Consider the following 13,958-nt stretch of genomic DNA (forward strand, 5'->3'; position numbering starts at 1 on the left):
AAAATTTATAACATCTTCTAATATATATAATTCTCATGTGATGGTGTTAAACTTTGAACTCCTCCGAAACGGCTTGACCGATTCTCACAAAATTTTGAGTGCATATTGGGTAGGTCTGAGAATCGGACAACATCTATTTTTCATCCCCCTAAATGTTAAGGGTGGTCCACACGAATTTCTTATTTTAATTTTTTTGATATTTTTTTTTTAAATTTGTTTGATTATGAGTCAGCAAAAAATACATACGACTTCAACTACTCATAAATAACAACTACTAATTTTCACCCATCTACGATCAACAGTTACTTTTGTATCGCGATTTTAATATCGGCAATACAACGTTTGCTGGGTCAGCTAGTAATAATATAATATACTATATTACTAAGCCTTAATTATAAAAATAAGATATAATTATGCTTTATTAATAATAAATTGTTACTATAATAAGATTTGTGAACAGAAATAACGAAACATTCAAACACTTTGTTTTGTCTCTTGTAACGAAAATAATATTAACTAGTGTTGAAATTGCTTCATCAATATTGTTTGTAAGTTTAGTGCCATAAAAAGACAGGCCACTGATGGACCAGAGTAACCTGTGGGCCGTGTTGCTCCGAAAGTCGAAGGTTCTGTGTCAAGAGTTTCTTTTAAGGCTGCTATCCCAAGACATCGCCAAATAAGCGCATATTTGAAACCATTCCATGACGGTTTATATAAAGCTTATATTTTTACAAAAAAATAATTATACATCTACAGAATATGAGAAGTTAATTTATTTTTTATTTACATTTCAATTTTTTATAGATATTCCGAAAGAAAATACAACTAACTTTTGCAGTTGGATCCATGCTAGTCATTCAATATAGACAAAAATTGTACGAAAATTTATTAATTGTTCATACTATTTAACGTGACATAGTTTTGTTGGTTTTGTAAATAAAATTGTATTATGTTTGTAATAAATTAAAAATGCTTCTAGTCCTGAATTAAAACTATGGCGATCTTGTGCCAGAGAGGAAACTTAGCTCCACCCGATTCCTCCAGGCCATTGGCTCGGTCCCAAGCCTTAAGCAGGGGCGTGTATTGGTTTTCTACCAAGGAAGGCACTGTGGATCTAGTCGAGTTGAGCTTTGGAATAAGCAAAGATTGCTTACCGATGGTATTTAGTATCAAGAGTAACGAAAATGTTTATGAGTGGGTGTTCAATAGTAGTTTAGTAATAAAATAACAGAGCCAAATTAAATTAAATTAACTTTAACACTAGTGCTGTATTTATTTAGGTTAATATTCAAGTAGGCACTGCCTAATTGCCTATATTAAAATAAAACACTTTAAAAGTATTAAAACGCGTGTAATTGTAACAGTCTTACATTAGATTTCTTGCGTATAAGTTACATTTTTATTATAAACCCGACGTTTCAAGACCTTTCGAGATCTCGTTTTCAGGGGGACTGTCCCCCTTAACTCTTACGCAAAAAATCTAATGTAAACCCGTTAGAATTACACGCGTTTTAATCCTTTAAAAGTGTTTTATTTAAATGTGTAACACTCGAGTTAATCAAGGAAAATACTATATTTGCTTATATGATATGTGCATATCATCGCAGCCTCTGCGTTTAAGTAGAGAACCCTTAACAGCAATAGTCGCAGCAAAGTCAATCCCGATACAATACAGAGATTAGGAGCCTTATTCACAGCCGGTCGCACAACTAGAATGAACGTTTACTAAACAAAGAACGCGCTCCCACGGCCGCCGCGACCGATGCTAACGACGCGATTATCACCCACCATCGGGCTCGCCGAGTGCATTGCGCATCGCTTCACTTCCTGAAGCTGAACATCACAATAATGCATCCTCACACTCGCTGACTGCGTTCACACTGTTCCCATCACAGTTCAATGAGAAAGCATCGCACTTTTCTTTAATAACAGACACGAGACGAGCAGGATGGCAGTGCCACTAAGGATTCTTGAAAAACCCTAAATTCTGAGCGGCACTACTCTTGACCTCGTCATCTTGAGACATGAGATATTAAGTCTCATTTACCCAGTAATTACGCTAGCTACTGCGCGCTTCAGACTGACACGGCAGAAATAGACACCTTATCCGCAACTCGCACTCGGCACATTATTACTCGTACTAAGCAAATACAAAAATCCATCTACATCTAGTGCCTCTTCCTGCCGAATATTTTTTTCAATAATACGAAGTAAGAATTTTCTTCTTCGCCAAGCGCTTTCTTTTTCGCCGAGACTCTATCTTGCGCTTCTTGTTTCACTTTGTACTAATCATCAATTACTGTATATAATTTTGTTAGTTATGTCTATATAATTTACTGTTACAATAAAAAAAAAACATACCGTTTGAATTTGGAACCTGTTCGTCAATGAATGTTCATTGTTATCTCATTTTCGCGCCGATGTTGTTGTAATGAAAAGAGACAGTTATTTTGGGAACACTAAGTGTTCAGCTATCTTGCAACAACGATTGCCGGATCAGCTTTTTTTATTGAAAAGAAAGACAAACGAGCGCAAGGGTCACTTAGTGCTAAGTGATCACTAGCACCCACATTCTCCTGCAACACCAGAGGAATCCTAGAAGGGTTGCCAGACTTTAACCATGTTTTTGAAACATTGCTAACATCCGAAATCAGCTAGTTGAATTTAAAACTCCAGCAAAGGAAAAGAATCCACGCACAGTAAGATCAAGAATAGCTTGTTTCTGGCACCCTGTCAAGCGTTCTGTCGATGTGTGCTTCCATTGCAGATCATGTTCTCAATGAAGGATCCATTAGATATACGCAAATAGCTTTTGTTAATGACAGTATTTAAGTAGCTTCGTTCATAGTGAACTGGAACATATTATATTTATATAGACATTGCTTTACAAATCGCTCGAGGTTAAATTGATTAACAATTTGTTATTTTCTAAAGCGCCTAGTGATTTTGCTCTTTCAAATCTCAAGTTAATTTTCCTGATTTGCAAATATTGGGGTTGAGCAAACAAACAAACAAACAAAAAAAATACTTTTATTTCATAGGTAAATTGCATTACACTTGAAAAATGTAATTTTTTTTCTTACAGCTCGTTCGGAATGCAGATATCCTTAGAGAAAAACGAGCAAGAAACTCTGAGGTTGCTCTTTTCAAAACTGAATGATATTACAGATTCTTATTTTCAAATTAATTTTACAAATCATTTCAATTTCAATATATGCAAAGTGATGCAACAAAATACACAAACGTCAATTACTAAATACTTACACGAGACTTACACGAGTAAGTAAAAAAAATATGTAAATTAATAACTAAAAACATAGTTATAGTTAATGAGTACATGCTTACCCCCTTATTCATAATGGTCCGCTAACTTTAAACAGCCGCTTAGGAGTGTTTTTTTTTTCATTCTGACTTGGGTGAATAGAAGAAGACAGAGAATAAGCAATGCTTTAAGTTAGCAGACTATTATGAATAAGGGGGTTAAAGTACAAAACAGTAGATGTATCAATCCACACATACCGTAAATAAAATAAAGACATTATGCGAGCATTTTATTAGGTATTATATACATAAAAATAAAATATAATAACCTTGATTTAAAAAAAATATAGAAAAAAGATTCCCATCAGATTTCCCGATGATAGGATCATCAAGCCACCACAAGCAGCACCCTTTCACGAGCAGGTTATCAACTGTAAAGTAGATCCTGTAGATGAAGCCACAACTCAGGTTGAAAAATACATACACGATTTATCAACGATAGGTCACTCGAACTGTTGGCTCAGTGGAAGAGGGCTCCCATGTTACGCAAGAGGTCGTGGGTTTGAGTCCACAATTTTGTTTTCGCATCTTTTGACCCCTAGTGTAGCGAATGTCCATGGGCGTTTCCACTTCCCATCTAGTGAGCCTCATGGATGTTTGCCCCCTCTTATGTAAAAAAAAAACTAAGTACACCATAAGTTACAGATACGTATAAAAAGACGCCTAAGTGAATTTCTGACAATTTTGGTCCTGAAAGACAACTCAATCTATAGCTTGACTATTTCATTAATCTTTGGAATATAATTAACAACTCTTCTGTAAATCTGAAGGTTAACTAATCCGTGTCTTAGGGTGTCATGGCGGAACAGTTGAGTGGTCGATCATATCAGCTGGAAGACGTCCACAACTGGGCAAAGGCCTCCCCCAAAGCTCTCCACGATGATCGAACCTGCGCTACTCTAATGCAATGTATTCCGACGTTCTTGATCAGAGTCCAGATCAGCTGTCCATCTTATGGGGGGCCTACCAACACTGCATCTTCCGGTACGTGGATGCTATTCGACGATTTTACTGCCCCAACGGTCATCTGTCCGTCGAGCAATGTGCTCTGTCGACTGCCACCCCAGTGTGGCAATAATTTAGGCTATATCAGTGACTTTATTCACCTACGGATCTCTTCATTTCTGATTCGATCTCGCAGGGAAACTACGAGCATAGCCTTCTCCATTGCCCTCTGAGTGACCATGAAATTTCTCATCAGACCTATAGTTAAAGTCTGCGTTCCGTAAGTCGTCACTGGCACATACACTCTATGAAAAATTCAATGGTCGATGTCGCTTGTGAATGCATCGATTGGTATATCTTATTAAAAGGGTACATGTCAAAATAAAAATGTGCTAAACTATAATCAGTCTGTGAGTTTGTATTTCCTTAACAACTAATGTGCTCAACTATTTCTACAGGGTTTTAGACCGCATAGTCTGCGTCCTTCCAGATTTTCAAGGCCTTATAAATGCTACACCTTCGCAAATATTTTTTTATTTTAACAGTGATATGCATTTAATCATTTTCCTAGTGCCTGCAGTTAAAACTTGATTTATGAAAAGCCTTAAGGAAATTGAAATATCCAAACAGCTTCACATATCGTGATCAATAGATACCTCTACCAAAATTATTTTTTCTAACAATCTTTGTTAAAAACAGAGTCATACTAAATTCATTATTCATTCATAATATAAACGTAATTCACATAAAAGAACGCCCAAGGTTTCATTTAATAAAGGAAGATTACATGATCTTTTATGCACTGAATTAATAAGATATTATTATGTCTGTATTTATTTTTGTCTCTTAAAAATATAATGCACTTCCACATGTAGATATGAGACTTCCTCTTTTAATACTTATAAGGAAATTGGACGGCGGTAATGATCTGCATGCTTGTCTGTCTTCTCATTGAATAATTCTCATTTTAGAAGGACTTTTACTAACAAAATTAACAATAACATAAATAAGTTTCTCAATAATATCACAGATTGGGAAAGTGGAATTGAGGCGACCGCCCACAGGCATTTTGTACGATATTATATAGTAATGAACTTTTACTGAAAAGCAAGAAGCCCGCTGAGTTTCTTGCACCCGTTCTTCTCAGGTCTTACGTGTACTTTTTGAACGTGGTGATAATTTTTGACATTCAGTAATTGATATTGAATAAAATTATTTGATTTTGTAAAAAAAAACTTAACTATTCAAAAAACTTCAATGAATGTCAAACAAGAAACACGTGTCAATTCCTCAATATAGAATATATTTGTACCGGTTCCACATCGTTACGCCGTCACCTATTGTAATGTTGATGTTAAACTACCCAAAACTGTGGTGTCACGCCTCATTACCGGCCAAAGGTGAGGGATTGATTGATTCGTTCTGCACGCACTTAGTTCATTCAGTGATGGGTGACAACACAATGTATTTGACCGCTTCTGATGGGAGTTTTATGGTATAGCCATATGATAGAACTTTAATAGTTGCCGTCATCTGAACTCTTTTACAACACTGGAGGAATTTTACCAGTGGGAGGATCTTTTGCACAGGATGCCGGGTGGATTATGGATACCACAACGGCGTCTATTTCTGCCGTGAAGCAGAAATGTGGAAGCATTACTGTGTTTCGATCTGAAGTCAAATTACTGGGCAAATGAGAGATAACATCTGATGTCTCAAGGTTGCGAGCGCAGTTGTAGTACCGCTCAGTATTTCTGGGTTTTCTTAGAATACTGAGTGGCACTGGCAGTGGCGCAAGGCGTATCAATTACCATCAGTTGAACGCCCTGCTCGTCTCGTCCCTTAAAATAAAATAAAATAGCCTTTATTGCTGCTTTTCCTTACAATTATTTGTATATACATGCCTACTTACTAAACACTTAATGGATTTAATCTATTCTATTATTTGAACTATCGGCAACTGGATGTTTGTGTAGGACAGCTTGTCTATCGACAAAGGCTTCCTCTAAAGATTTCCACGTCCCTTATTGTCATATAAAAAGTTTTAGTCATTAATATTAACATATTTAATTCCAAGGATACGTCATTCGTTTCCGAAGCGGTGACAGTTTAAAACTCTACCACGCTGTTTTAACAGACGTAAAAAAATAATTCTGAAGGGATCGATGATCACAAAATAATTACTCTTACACGTGAGTAACACTGAAAATGTTTAGAACTGGCCAGTTAGAGTCTAATGAAAACTATTTTGAAATTTAATTTTAGTACTCTTTGGTAACCTAATATTGCATTCATTTGTCATTTGTTTTTGTGAATTGGCGGCAAATCTTTAACTCTTGTTACACGCGAAAATGAACCTAACGCGAGAAAATTTTCAGTCAATGATTTATTATGACTTTCGTTTTGGGCTTACTCGACAACAAAGCTATGATAGGCTGCAATTACAATTTATTAATGAAGCCCCATCTCGTGCCACTATTTATAAATAGTTTAAGCGTGGACGTAGCAATCTCAATGATGATCCGCGTGAGGGACGTCCTTTAATAGCGACTACTGAAGTTAACATCAGCGCGGTGCGACGCATGATAGAGGAAGATAAGAGAGTGATCTATCAGCAGATACAGGCAAGCCTGGTATGCGTCAAGTTCAAAAAATATTAAACGAACATTTAGGCATCAGGAAGCTATATACCAGATGGATTCCCCATACTTTAACCGACGACCAGTAACACCTTAGCATGGACTGGTGTCGCCAAATGTTAGATAAGTTCAATGGCGGTGACTCAAATGCTGTATTTGACATCGTCACAGGTGATGAAAGCTGGACATATTGCTACGAACTCGGATCGGACAACTAAGGTAAAGAAAGGAAGAAATCAAGGAAAAATTATGCTTGCTCTATTCTTTGGTCTGAAAGGTCATTTCGCGATAGTTGTGCTAGAAGATGGAAGTACAGTTACTGCAGATTGGTATGTCAATCGCTGTTTGCCTGTTGTCTTGGAAAAAATTCGACAGCAGCGCCCTCGAAGCAGTATCCTCCTTCACCACCACGACGCTTCAGCGCACTCCGCAAAACGGACTGTTGAATATTTAATTATGGCAGGTGTCGAGATAATGAGTCATCCGCCATACAGTCCTGACCTGGCACCCTGTCTTTATATTTATTTCCAAGAACTAAAGATAAAATTCGAGGTATTCGCTTTACGACCCCTAAGGAAAAAATGGGCCCACTGCTTTTCTCAGTGGTTCCATCGAATGCGACGATGTGTAGAGAGGAACAGACTTCGAAAAACAATAAAAGTATTGGAAACTTTCTACACTAAGCTAATTTTTAATTTTTTTTAAATTTTCAGTGTTACCTAGGTATCGTAAGACTAAAAACCTCCTCTATGGATATAAATTCCTTATAATCTTTTTAAAGAAGACCACTGTACTAATCAACAAGTATGTAAGGATCTTAGCAAGTGGAAAGAAGTTACCCCTACGGGAAAGAGGCGTGATTATATGTATGTATGTATGTATTGTACTAATAATGAAACTAGTGTTTTTCCTCCAAAATATGTATCAAATGACTTAACTCACGTGTAAGTACTTACCAATCGGAACTTGTTCATATAATTTGAGTTCAAAGTCGCCAATTCTTGCACGTGAGTGTGAGTTTTAACACAAATTTGATATTAATACAATATATCTGATTAAAGTTTAATAACTTTCAACATTTTGTAAAACAGTAGCCTTAAGTACATTTTCTTTATACGAGTGATCACCTACTAACAATATGATCAATTAATACATAAACTAGTAGGTAATTACTTTCGTTCCAATCATTAAAGCTACGCTATCAAAGTTATTTGTACGGAGGAGGTGGGTGCGATCAAGCGTCGCGTATTGAATAGTGAACGGGTGAACGTGTCTGTCGGTCCGTTTGATAGTAGTCGATAGAGCGTGGAGCTAATTGATATATAATACATACAAAAACACGTGTAAGCACAATGCGTTCCACCTGTTCTTTGTGGCGCTACAACTGACTTAATACGAGATTGAACTTGGGAACCAAAGAGGATGTTATTTTAATGAAAATAAGGGATGAGATGAGCAGGACGTCCAGCTGATGGTAATTGATATGCCCATTACAATGCAGTGCCGCTCAGGATTCTTGAAAGCCCCAAAAATTCTGAGCGTCACGTCACTTTGAGACAAAACCAAAACAGCAAGACGTTAAGTCTCATTTGCCCAGTAATATCACTAGCTACGGCTCCCTTCAGACCAAGACACAGTAATGATTACACATTACTGCTTCATGGCAGAAATAGGCGCCGTTGTGTTACCCATAATCTAGCCGGCATCCTGTGCAAAGGAGCCTCCCACTGGTAAAAAACTACGTAAGAATACTGTAAAGACTACGTAATTAGAGGCGGGTTTGCCTGAGTAAAAATTTGAAATATAATTAAATACGACACGTGCAGTTATTTGACATAAGTTTGAAATAGTCTTTTACAGGATTATAGCCGTCATCTGTCAATGTATCAATGAAATCACGTTTCATACAATCGAGTGAATCGCATTTTTCTTACGGCCATTCCCAATATACTATCTACAGATAGAGATAAATGACTACCTACTACGGTCAGTTATTAGCTGTCAATAATCTGAAGTTGTCCCAATATACCCGATAAGTCATTCTTATCGCCATATATTGGGACGCGTGAATTGTAATTTCCATACAAACTTTATATCGCTGGTAAGCTATACGTAGTCCCATTGACAGACAGCGTGTACGGATAAGGTGAGTTACAGTCGATAAGTTTATTGGGACAGAAAAGTCAACGATAGTTATGATTTTTATCTCAAATAAGAGATAGACTGAATATTGGGAACGGCCGTTAGAGAGTTTCGCTAGGGTGTTGGGAACCTTCATATATTTAACAAACTGACAATTCGAAGCTTCGAGTCGTTCATTGAGTCACTGATTACAGTTTTGATCCTCTCGCTCAGTAGAAAAGCATTTTTGTAGTCAAATTTCTCTCTTTACGCACGCTTGACTTAAGGGGAGTAAGTCGGTGACTGCACGTCGAGAGCATTACGAATGAATGCTAGCTTTATGCGAACGGTGATTTCTGGTTTAAAATCAGTCCCGGAAAAACACCGCAAGTGTGGCCGCTTTATATAACTTTTGCTTTCCTTGTCTCCGGCTAAAAAACCATGACAGTGTACGCATAGTGCTGCCGAAGCCTAAACTCAAAGTGAAAGTTAAATAAACTTTATTCAAATATGGTTAAACTAAGCGCTTTTGAATCGTTTAAAGGAAATATTTGTAATATTTCCTTTAAATTACTGAATTTATCATATGTACGTAAAAAGTTGAACTTTTGAGTAGAATCATAATATAAGAAACTCAACAGCCACTCTTTTCAATTAAATAGAGTATTTTAAAATGGCTGTAATATACATAACAAATTAGTTTGTAAGGTGCTGAATCCAATATATGAGTCTTTTTTAATTCATATAAATTATTTCACAAATAATTAAAGTAATAAATAATTAAGTTTATTGGATGCAACATCCTTTAGAGCTTGAACTCATTGTTTGTATAAGGATGCTTCGTGAACATGATGGTCGTGATTACTGTCAAAATTAGTAATTGCATCCAACAAGTACTATAAATATAAATTTATTAACAGGTCGACCTGGCACCACAAGCACCCGTCCACGAGTCGACACATGGACCAGCCATTGTTCCCTTCGCACATATTTGAGGGAAGGAGACGACCCGGCACACAACGCCTCCGCAAGAAATGCCATTCAGTGAGCATGAAGAGCCATGTTAAAAAACCTAAAATCCTTCGCATCACCTAAAACGCGTGGCGCACCGAGTGAGTCAATCTGAAGCACTTAGAAATAGACACGCCTCATTCGATTTCTGGTTTTAGGGAGGGCTATTTTCCTTTGTACTTATAATAGAATGAAGACGAATAATTTAGGTATAGTTACGAATAGGTTTGAACACTATACAAAAGTTTACAAAAAATTGCGCGAGAACGTAACAGTACTTGCCGTACGCCATAATATTGAGTAGTTAAACAGCTGGTAACGTGAACGTTCGTACATTGCTCTGGCAAAACATTTATACATGTTTTATATGTCTATTACTTGGAAACACTCAATGACCAAACTAAGGAATGTGCTTCCTTGTTGCGACGTTACCAGATGGATATGACATAGGCAAGGCTGACAAGTCGTGATACGTGAAAAACCAATTATCCCTACGTTCGTTCTCTTCATCCATAAAAAAGACTCACACCACCTGGAATCTAGAATGTTCCTAAGTACTACTACGTGGTTGTCATTAAATTTTAGATATTTTTAAGGTAATTGATGATTTTGATTCATTTTGTCATGTACTTTAAATAAAAATTAAAATATGTTTGATATATCAATATTATAATAATATTATAAATGTGGAATGTAAGTTTGTTTGTTACGCTTTCACGCCTAAACCACCAAACCGATTTTGATAAAATTAATACAGAGATAGACTAGAGCTTGAAAAAGGACAAAGACAATAAATGGAGGGGTTCAAATAGGGGATGCCAGTTTGTATGGAAATTTGTCATAGTCGTAGATAAAACCATGAAACTTTGTATTTAGGCACTTGATAAAAAATAATTTATAAACATTGGTTCGAGCATTTTTGAAACTTTGACCTACACAGGAATGAAATAGGAGATTGAAGTTCACAGGAAAATACCATTAAAGAGACTGTCTACAAAGACAAGGGATATCCATCATAAAAGAGTCATAAGAGAAAAAGGAGTCGTAAAAAATAAAAAAAAAACTGCCCAAATAACTATTCAAAGCGGACGAATTCGCGGGTAATACCTAGTATTTTTATATATGGAATGTAATGGCCATCTTACTTTCAAACACTATATACCCGTTGGAAAAAGTACCTATATAATAGCTTAAGGTAAAGTATTCCCTGATTCAATTCGAACTTCCCTGGAGCATAACATGTTGCAAAAACAGGGATATCTGGTTACAAAATATTTACTCACAAAAAATATACCAAAACATTTAATGCAATGCAGTACGGAATCTTTGATTACTTTTCGTTACAAAGTATAATATTTTTTTATGAATTTAGAAAAATTCTAGCCAAATACCACAATTCAACTTTGTGCACACACGAATGGTAAAAGCACAGAGCTTAGCTCGGCCACACAGATAGGGGGTCACGCTCCGTGAATCTCGCGATATCGTGATTGTCGCGATGCTTTATTCATTTCCTTCCTCCAGCAGATACAATCTCAACACTCAAATGTACTCAAGGTAATTGTGCTTCGATTTATGACGCGAACCGAACCGATCTGAGAGGCTTTTATTGAGGAAAACTTAAGTGCGAACAGAGGAGGGTTAGCATTTTGTTATTTAAAAGTTACGTATGTAAAGTATCTATTGTTGTTCATTTGAGGCGTTGTAAATAATAACTCTGCAAACAAAAATCCAACGTATTCCGGCGATCTTGACCAAATCGTCGGTCCATCTTGTGGGGGGTCTACCAACATAATGTAGGATGAGGGCAAGACCGATTCTGGTGGAAATCTTTTGGGAAGGCCTTTGTCCAGCAGTGTACGTCTTCTGGGTGATGATGATGAAACATAAATCTAAGCCATTTGATTACCATTTGTATATACACACAAAATCTCATCGAAGTCGCCTTTTAGGTTCAATAGTAAACGTACCTATAGATTCATAATAATTGATTATAAGTCAATGTTTGAATGTTGCCTATGTGTTCTAAAAGCATTGATTAGATTGTCATGAAACTTTGATAGAAGGTTCTGTGGACGCCTGTGACGCGGACAGTACAGCATCATATCATCATCATAGCACCCGGAAGACGTCCACTGCTGGACAATGTATATGCCCAAAGATCTCGGTCCTTCATTCAACCTATTCCGGTGATCTTGACCAGATCATCCGTCCATCTATTTACCAGTGGGAGGCTCCTTTGCACAGGATTATGCGTACCACAACTGCGCCTTTTTCTGCCGTGAAGCAGTAATGTGTCAACATTACTGTGTTTTGGTCTCAAGGGAGCCGTAGCGAGTGAAATTACTGGGCAAATGAGACTTAACATCTGATGTCTCAAGGTGACGAGCGCAATTGTAGCGCCGCTCAGAATTTTTGGGTTTTTCTAGAATCCTGAGCGGCACTGCATTGTAATGGGTAAGGCGTATGAATATACATCAGCCGAACGTCCTGCTCGTCTCGTCCCTTATTATCATAAAAAAAAACTTGTGAGACAATTACAAATATTACAAATATTGCTTCTTCCGGTACATGGTCACCATTCCAGAACTTTACTGCCCCAATGGCCATCTGTCCATCGAGCTATACTCATATGTATTTATTTTAATTTCTTCTGATTTGATCTAAATGTTATTTCTAAAGCTAATATTATTACTAATAATAATAAAAGTAGTATATTTAGGGTTCAAATGAAGGACAATAGCTATTGAATGACTCAAAACATAGACGTCGATAGCTATATCGCGAAACACAAGTGTTTCAAAGTCAGAGCCTTGTCCTTGTAAGTAATTGCAGATCATTAGCGGCTCCAACCGAGCGTGGCGCCACTGATTTGTGGTACACATCCTTAACGAAAGGAAACGATCATTACTTGGTACGACTCACTAATGTGGAACCGTTTTTAACAATGGATTGCCACAGTTACAACGCCGATACTATGTTGCTTAATTAAATAGCTGTATTGAAACGTAATTACAAAATAGTGCTCGCGTAATTGAATTAAGAGCGGCCCGTCATATTTTTACACGCTTTTTATTAACTTCATCTGTATGTACGTTTGTTTGTAACCGACTCATTTGGGCGAGATTTTGGCTCACTTTAAACGGCCAGATTTCGTTCAAACTTCGTAGATTTATCGAGGCCTGATGACGATACATTAATATGATAAAATTATTCCGCTTTTAATTTGCACAATAAGATTTTCGTTAATTTATATATTTATTTCATTTATCGTTGATAAGGAATTGATGTTCATTTTAAATTTCAACCATTATCTTTTCAATCAAATCGTGTTTTTTAGTTTTTTTTTAAACTACTTTTATTCATACAAACGCTAGTACGTGATTATAGCGTTTTAATACACACTTGTTACTGTAACCGATTTTACTTGAGAAGTCGTAAACAATCAACTACGATTGGCATTAGCTCCATAGTATTTGAATAATAAACTACTAACTAACACAGACACGGGCCATTAGCATATACCAAGTCTATTGTTTATTTTCTATTCTTCTCTCCTTCTTTATACGAACGAACAGATATATTTGGTAAGTTAATTGAAAAATTTGATTGAGATCCAAAATTGTTTCACTACTTCAGTAAAAATGATTTGTGTTTAAGTTTGAGCAGTTTAACCAGCCCGGGGATACTCTCTAAAAAACAATTAACTCGATTGTATGAGACGTGCACTCATTGATAGATTGACAGATGACGGCTATAATCTTGTTAAAAACGCCGATAGCTAAAATCCACTACGTTTTCAGCAACTGTTCGTCTTCAACTTAGCTGTATTATACTTCGTCGTCAAACGCCATACTGTAATTACTACTATTTCAAACTTATGTCAGATCACTGCACGTTTCATACTAAACTAAATTTGAA

Source organism: Leptidea sinapis, chromosome 1, assembly GCF_905404315.1.
Source record: "Leptidea sinapis chromosome 1, ilLepSina1.1, whole genome shotgun sequence".
In the NCBI taxonomy this organism is placed as follows: domain Eukaryota; kingdom Metazoa; phylum Arthropoda; class Insecta; order Lepidoptera; family Pieridae; genus Leptidea; species Leptidea sinapis.